At 38.2% G+C, this 8,044-nt stretch overlaps 1 non-coding gene across 1 annotated transcript; it reads right to left on the reverse strand.

Annotated features, from left to right (window-relative positions):
* Positions 1–1,778: 1,778 nt before the first annotated feature.
* On the reverse strand, positions 1,779–1,882 carry LOC112804483 (small nucleolar RNA R71). The gene has a single exon (XR_003203097.1). It is a non-coding gene; the product is annotated as a small nucleolar RNA R71 (small nucleolar RNA).
* Between the last annotated feature and the right edge of the window lie 6,162 nt (positions 1,883–8,044).

Raw genomic sequence — 8,044 nt, forward strand, 5'->3', positions numbered from 1 at the left:
TTAATTCCATATTCATCTTGTTCTTGCATTTTTTTTGAAAATTCATGCATTCATGGTGTTCTTCATGATCTTCAAGTTATTCTTGGTAAGTCTTCTTGTTTGATCTTGATGTTTTCTTGCTTTGTGTCTTTTATTGTTTTTCATGTGCATTTTTTGCATTCATAGTGTCTAAGCATTAAAGATTTCTAATTTTGGTGTCTTGCATGTTTTCCTTGCATAAAAAAATTTTCAAAAATATGTTCTTGATGTTCATCATGATCTTCAAGGTGTTCTTGGTGTTCATCTTGACATTCATTGTGTTTTGATCCAAAATTTTTATGTTTTGGGCCATAGTTGTGTTTTTCTCCCTTCTCATTAAAAATTCAAAAATAAAAAATATCTTTTCCTTATTTCTCTCAAAATTTCAAAAAATTGAGTTGACATAGTAAAAAATTTTTAAAACTTAGCTATTTCTTATAAGTCAAGTCAAATTTTCAATTTTAAAAAATCTTATCTTTTCAAAAATTTTTCAAAAATCAAATCTTTTTCATTTTTTATGATTTTCGAAAACTTGAAAACATTTTTCAAAATCTTTTTCTTAATTTTATTTCAAATTTTCGAAACTTAACTAACAAGTAATGTGATTGATTCAAAAATTTGAAATTTGTTACTTTATTGTTAAGAAATATTCAATCTTTAAATCCTAGAATCATATATTTTAGTTTCTTGTTAGTCAAGTAATCAATTTTAATTTTAAAAATTAAATCTTTTTCAAAATATCTTTTTCTTAAAAATTATATATTTTTATCATATCTTTTTAAATCATATCTTTTTTCAAAAATTTGATTTCAAAATATCTTATCTAACTTCTTATCTTCTTATCTTTTCAAAATTGAATTTTAATATCTTTTTCAACTAACTAATTAACTTTTTGTTTGTTTCTTATCTTTTTCAAAACCACCTTACTACTTTTCGCTCTCTAATTTTTGAAAATATCTCACCCCTTTTTCAAAATTCTTTTTAATTTAATTAATTGTTTTAAATTTTAATTTCAATTTCAATTCTTCCTTTAATTTTCGAAAATCACTAACTCCTTTTCAAATTTATTTTTGAACTCTCCCCCCTTCATCTTCTTCTATTTATTTATTTACTAACACTTCTCTTCATCTCAAATCTCTGCCCATATCCTCACCCTTGTGTTTGGATTCTCCATTCTTCTTCACTCTTATTCCCTTTCTTCTTCTACTAACAAAAAGGAATCTCTATACTGTGACAAGGAAAAAGGAATTCTTGTTGAAACTGATCTTGAACCTAAAAGGACTCTGAAGAGGAAACTAAGAGAAGCTAAATTACAACAATCCAGAGACAACCTTACTGAGATTTTCGAACAAGAAAAGGAGATGGCAGCCAAACCCAACAACAATAATGCAAGAAGGATGCTTGGTGATTATACTAAACCTATATCCAAATTTGATGGAAGAAGCATCTCAATTCCTGCCATTGGAGCAAACAATTTTGAGCTGAAACCTCAACTAGTTGCTCTGATGCAACAGAACTGTAAGTTTCATGGACTTCCATCAGAAGATCCCTACCAGTTTTTAACTGAGTTCTTGCAGATCTGTGAGACTGTTAAGACTAATGGAGTAGATCCTGAAGTCTACAGGCTCATGCTTTTCTCGTTTGCTGCAAGAGAGAGGGCTAGAACATGGTTGGACTCACAACCTAACGATAGCCTAGACTCTTGGGATAAGCTGGTCACGACCTTCCTGGTTAAATTCTTTCCTCCTCAAAAGCTGGGCAAGCTTAGAGTGGATGTTCAGACCTTCAAGCAAAAAGATGGTGAATCCCTCTATGAAGCTTGGGAAAGATACAAGCAGATGACCAAAAAGTGTCCTTCTGACATGTTTTCAGAGTGGACCATGATAGATATATTCTATTATGGTCTATCTGAGTTTTCCAAGATGTTATTGGACCATTTTGAAGGTGGATCTATTCACCTAAAGAAAATGCCTGCAGAAGCTCAGGAACTTATTGACATGGTTGCAAATAACCAATTCATGTACACTTTTGAGAGGAATTCTGTGAATAATGGGACGCCTCAGAGGAAGGGAGTTCTTGAAATTGATGCTCTGAATGCCATATTGGCTTAGAACAAAATGTTGACTCAGCAAGTCAACATAATTTCTCAAAGTCTGAATGGATGGCAAAATGCATCCAACAGTACTAAAGAGGCATCTTCTGAAGAAGAAGCTTATGATCCTGAGAACCCTGCAATGGCAGAGGTAAATTACATGGGTAAACCTTATGGAAACACCTATAATTCATCATGGAGAAATCACCCAAATTTCTCATGGAAGGATCAACAAAAGCCTCAACAAGTCTTTAATAATGGTGGAAGAAATAGGCTCAGCAATAGCAAGCCTTTCCATCATCTTCTCAACAACAGATAGAGAATTCTGAGCAGAGTTCCTCTAACTTAGCAAACATAGTCTCTGATATGTCTAAGGCCACTTTAAGTTTCATGAGTGAAACAAGGTCCTCCATCAGAAATTTGGAGGCACAAGTGGGCCAGCTGAGTAAGAAAGTCACTGAAACTCCTCCTAGTACTCTCCCAAGCAATACTGAAGAGAATTCAAAAAGAGAGTGCAAGGCCATTAACATAGTCAACAAGGCCGAACCTAGAGAGGAAGGAGAAGACGTGAATCCCAAAGAGGAAGACCTCATGGGACATCTCTCAAGCAAGAAGGAGTTCCCTATTGAGGACCTAAAGGAATCTGAGGCTCATATAGAGACCATAGAGATTCCATAAAATCTCCTTCCGCCATTCATGAGCTCTGAAGACTATTCTTCCTCTGAAGAGGAAGAAGATGTAACTGGAGAGCAAGTTGCTCAATATCCAGGAGCTATCATGAAGTTGAATGCCAAGTTGTTTGGTAATGAGACTTGGGAAGGTGAACCTCCCTTGCTCATTAGTGAACTAGATACATGGGTTTAGCAAACTTTACCTCGAAAGAGACAAGATCCTGGTAAATTCTTAATACCCTGTACCATAGGCACTATGACCTTTGACAAGGCTCTGTGTGACCTAGGGTCAGGCATAAATCTTATGCCACTCTCTGCAATAGAGAAGCTAGGGATCATTGAGGTACAACCTACCATATTCTCATTACAAATGGTAGACAAGTCAGTAAGACAAGCTTATGGATTGGTAGAGGATGTGTTAGTAAAGGTTGAAGGCCTTTACATCCCTGCTGATTTTATAATCTTAGACACTAGGAAGGAGGAGGATGAATGCATCATCCTAGGAAGACCTTTCCTAGCCACAGCAGGAGCTGTGATAGATGTTAACAGAGGAGAATTAGTCCTTCCATTGAATTGGGACTACCTTGTGTTTAAAACCCAAGGTTATCCTTCTGTAAACATGGAAAAGAGACATGATAAGCTTCTCTCAATACAGAGTCAAACAAAGCCCCCACAATCAAACTCTAAGTTTGGTGTTGGGAGGCCACAACCAAACTCTAAGTTTGGTGTTGAGAAGCCCCCACATTTAAACTCTAAGTTTGGTGTTGGGAGGCCCTCATCATGCTCTGAACATCTGTGAGGCTCCATGAGAGCCCACTGTCAAGCTAGTGACATTAAAAGAGCGCTTATTGGGAGGCAACCCAATTTTTATTTATCTAATTTAATTTTTATTTTTATTGTTATTTTATGTTTTAGTAGGTTCATGATCATGTGGAGTCACAAAAAAAATACTAAAATTAAAAACAGAATAAAAAACAGCAGAAGAAAAATCACACCCTGGAGGAAGGATTTATTGGCGTTTAAACGCCAGTAAGGAGTATCTGGCTGGCGTTCAACGCCAGAACAGAGCATGGATCTAGCGTTGAACACCAGAAACAAGCAACATCCTGGCGTTCAAATGCCAGGAATACACCCTGAGGAAAACTGGCGCTGAGCGCCAGAAACAAGCATGAAACTGGCGTTCAACGCCAGAAACATGCTACAAATGTGAGTTGAACGCCCAAAACAAGCATCAATCCGGCGTTCAAATGGCAGACTTGCATGCAAAGGCATTTTGCACGCCTCATTAGTGCAGGGATGTAAATCCTTGATAGCTCAGGATCTGTGGACCTCACAGGATCCCCATCTACCTCACCCTCTCTCCCTCTATTTACGGTCATCCCTTCTGTTTTTCATTCACCACTCACATCCATCCATTCTTCCCCATACACCCCACCTACCTTCAAAATTCAAAATCTCTTTCCCACCCAAACCCACCCTAAATGGCCGAACCTACCCCCTCTCCCCTCACTATATAAACCCTTCCATTCTTCTTCATTTTCACACAACACAACCCTATCTTTTCCCTCTTGGCCGAATAAACCTCTCCCCCTCTCCTCCATATTTTCCTTTTCTTCTTCTTCTCTTATTTCTTCTTTTGCTCGAGGAAGAGCAAAAATTCTAAGTTTGGTATGGCAAAAGCATAGCTTTTTTGTTTTTCCATAACCACTGATGGCACCTAAGGCCGGAGAAACCTCTAGAAAAGGGAAAGGGAAGACAAAAGCTTCCACCTCTGAGTCATGGGAGATGGAGAGATTTATCTCCAAAGCCCATCAAGACCACTTCTATGATGTTGTAGCCTAGAAGAAGGTGATCCTTGAGGTCCCTTTCAAGCTCAAGAAAAATGAGTATCCGGAGATCCGACATGAGATCCAAAGAAGAGGTTGGGAAGTTCTGACCAACCCCATTCAACAAGTCGGAATCCTAATGGTTCAAGAGTTCTATGCCAATGCATGGATCACTAGGAACCGTGATCAAAGTATAAACCCGAACCCAAAGAATTATCTTATAATGGTTCAGGGGAAATACATAGATTTTAGTCCGAAAAATGTGAGGTTGGCATTCAACTTGCCCATGATGCAAGGAGATGAATGCCCCTACACTAGAAGGGTCAACTTTGATCAAAGGTTGGACCAAGTCCTCGTGGACATATGTGTCGAAGGAGCTCAATGGAAAAGAGACTCAAGAGGCAAGCCAGTTCAATTGAGAAGACTGGACCTTAAGCCTGTGGCTAGAGGATGGTTGGAGTTCATCCAACGCTCCATCATCCCTACTAGTAACCGATCCAAAGTTACTGTGGATCGGGCCATCATGATTCATAGCATCATGAATGGAGAGGAAGTAGAAGTTCATGAAGTCATCTCCCTTAAATTCTATAAAATAGCCGAAAAGCCCTCCACCATGGCAAGGCTAGCTTTTCCTCATCTTATTTGCCATCTATGTTACTCAGCTAGAGTTATCATAGAAGGAGACATCTCCATTGAGGAGGATAAGCCCATCACTAGAAAAAAGATGGAGCAAACAAGAGATCCCACTCATGGATCCCAAGAGATGCATGAGGAAGCTCATCACCAAGAAATCCCGGAGATGCCTCAAGGGATGCACTTTCCTCCCAACAACTATTGGGAAAAACTCAACACTTTTCTAGAAGATTTGGGTTACAATATGAATCAATTAAGGGTGGAACATCAAGAGCAATCCATCATTCTTCATGAAATTATAGAAGATCAAAGAGCAATGAGGGAGGAGCAACAAAGGCAAGGAAGAGACATAGAAGAGCTTAAGGACATCATTGGTCCTTCAAGAAGAAGACGCCACTAAGGTGGACTCAATCCTTATTCTTATTTCTCTGTTTTTTTGATTTTTATGCTATATGTTTATCTATGTTTTGTGTCTCTACTTCATGATCATTAGTATCTAGTGTCTATGTCTTAAGCTATGAATAATTCCATGAATCATTCACCTTTCTTAAATGAAAAATGTTTTTAATTTAAAAGAACAAGAAGTACATGAGTTTCGAATTCATCCTTGAATTTAGTTTAATTATATTGATGTGGTGACAATACTTTTTGTTTTCTGAATGAATGCTTGAACAGTGCATATTTTTGATCTTGTTGTTTTTGAATGTTAAAATTATTGGCTCTTGAAAGAATGATGAAAAAGAGAAATGTTATTGATTATCTGAAAAATCATAAAATTGATTCTTGAAGCAAGAAAAAGCAGTGAAAAAGCAACGGCTTGCGAAAAAAAATTTAGAAAGAAAAAAAAAAGCAAGCAGAAAAAGCCAATAGCCCTTAAAACCAAAAGGCAAGGGTAAAAAGGATCCAAGGCTTTGAGCATCAATGGATAGGAGGGCCCAAGAAAATAAAATTCAGGCCTAAGCGGCTAAATCAAGCTGTCCCTAACCATGTGCTTGTGGCATGCAGGTCCAGGTGAAAAGCTTGAGACTGAGTGGTTAAAGTCGTGATCCAAAGCAAAAAGAGTGTGCTTAAGAGCTCTGGACACCTCTAACTGGGGACTTTAGCAAAGCTGAGTCACAATCTAAAAAGGTTCACCCAGTCATGTGTCTGTGGCATTTATGTATCCGGTGGTAATACTGGAAAACAAAGTGCTTAGGGCCACGGTCAAGACTCATAAAAGTAGCCGTGTTCAAGAATCAACATACTTAACTAGGATAATCAATAACACTATCTGAAATTCTAAGTTCCCATAGATGCCAATCATTCTAAACTTCAAAGGAAAAAGTGAAATGCCAAAACTGTTCAGAAGCAAAAAGCTACAAGTCCCGCTCATCTAATTAGAATTAATATTCATTGATAATTTGGGATTTATAGTATATTCTCTTCTTTTTATCCTAATTAATTTTTAGTTGCTTGGGGACAAGCAATAATTTAAGTTTGGTGTTGTGATGAGCGGATAATTTATACGCTTTTTGGCATTATTTTTAGGTAGTTTTTAGTATGATCTAGTTACTTTTAGGGATGTTTTCATTCGTTTTATGCTAAATTCACATTTCTGGACTTTACTATGAGTTTGTGTGTTTTTCTGTGATTTCAGGTATTTTTTGGCTGAAATTGAGGGACCTGAGCAAAACTCTGATAAGAAGGCTAATAAAGGACTGCTGATGTTATTGGATTCTAACCTCACTGAACTCGAAATGGATTTTCCAGAGCTACAACACTACAAATGGTGCGCTCTCAATGGCGTTGAAAAGTAGACATCCAGAGCTTTCCAGAAATGTATAATAGTCCATACTTTGTTCGAGATTAGATGACGTAAACTGGCGCTCAACGCCAGTTCCATGTTGCATTCTGGAGTCAAACGCCAGAAACACGTCACGAACCAGAGTTGAACGCCAAAAACACGTCACAACTTGGCGTTCAACTCCAAGAGAAGCCTCAGCTCTTGTAAAGATCAAGCTCAGCCTAAGCACACACCAAGTGGGCCCCGAAAGTGGATTTCTGCATCAATTACTTACTTCTGTAAACCCTAGTAGCTAGTCTAGTATAAATAGAACATTTTACTATTGTATTAGACATCCTGGATGATATTTTTGATCCTGTGATTATGTTTTGGGGGCTGGCCATTCGGGTATGCCTGGACCACCACTTATGTATTTTCAACGGTGGAGTTTCTACACACCATAGATTAAGGGTGTGGAGCTCTGCTGTACCTCGAGTTTTAATGCAATTACTACTACTTTCTATTCAATTCAATTTATTCCTGTTCTAAGATACCATTCGTACTTCAATCTGATGGATATGATGATCCATGACACTCATCATCATCCATCCTTACAAACGCGTGCCTGACAACCACCTCCGTTCTACAAGCGAGAGGTAGAGTGTGTATCTCTTGGATTCCTGATGCACCACGCATGGTTGCCCTCACCTGACAACCGAGCTTTCCATTCCGTGAAATAAGAGTCTTCGTGGTATAAGCTTGAATTGATGGCGGCATTCATGAGAATCCGGAAAGTCTAAACCTTGTCTGTGGTATTCTGAGTAGGATTCTGGGATTGAATGACTGTGACGAGCTTCAAACTCGCGATTGTTGGGCGTGATAACAAGCGCAAAAGAATCAATGGATTCTATTCCGACATGATCGAGAACCGACAGATGATTAGCCGTGCCATGACAGAGCATTTGGACCTTTTTCACTGAGAGGATGGAATGTAGCCATTGACAACGGTGATGCCCTACATACAACTTGCCATGGAAAGGAG

Source organism: Arachis hypogaea, chromosome 5 (genome assembly GCF_003086295.3).
Source record: "Arachis hypogaea cultivar Tifrunner chromosome 5, arahy.Tifrunner.gnm2.J5K5, whole genome shotgun sequence".
Taxonomy (NCBI): domain Eukaryota; kingdom Viridiplantae; phylum Streptophyta; class Magnoliopsida; order Fabales; family Fabaceae; genus Arachis; species Arachis hypogaea.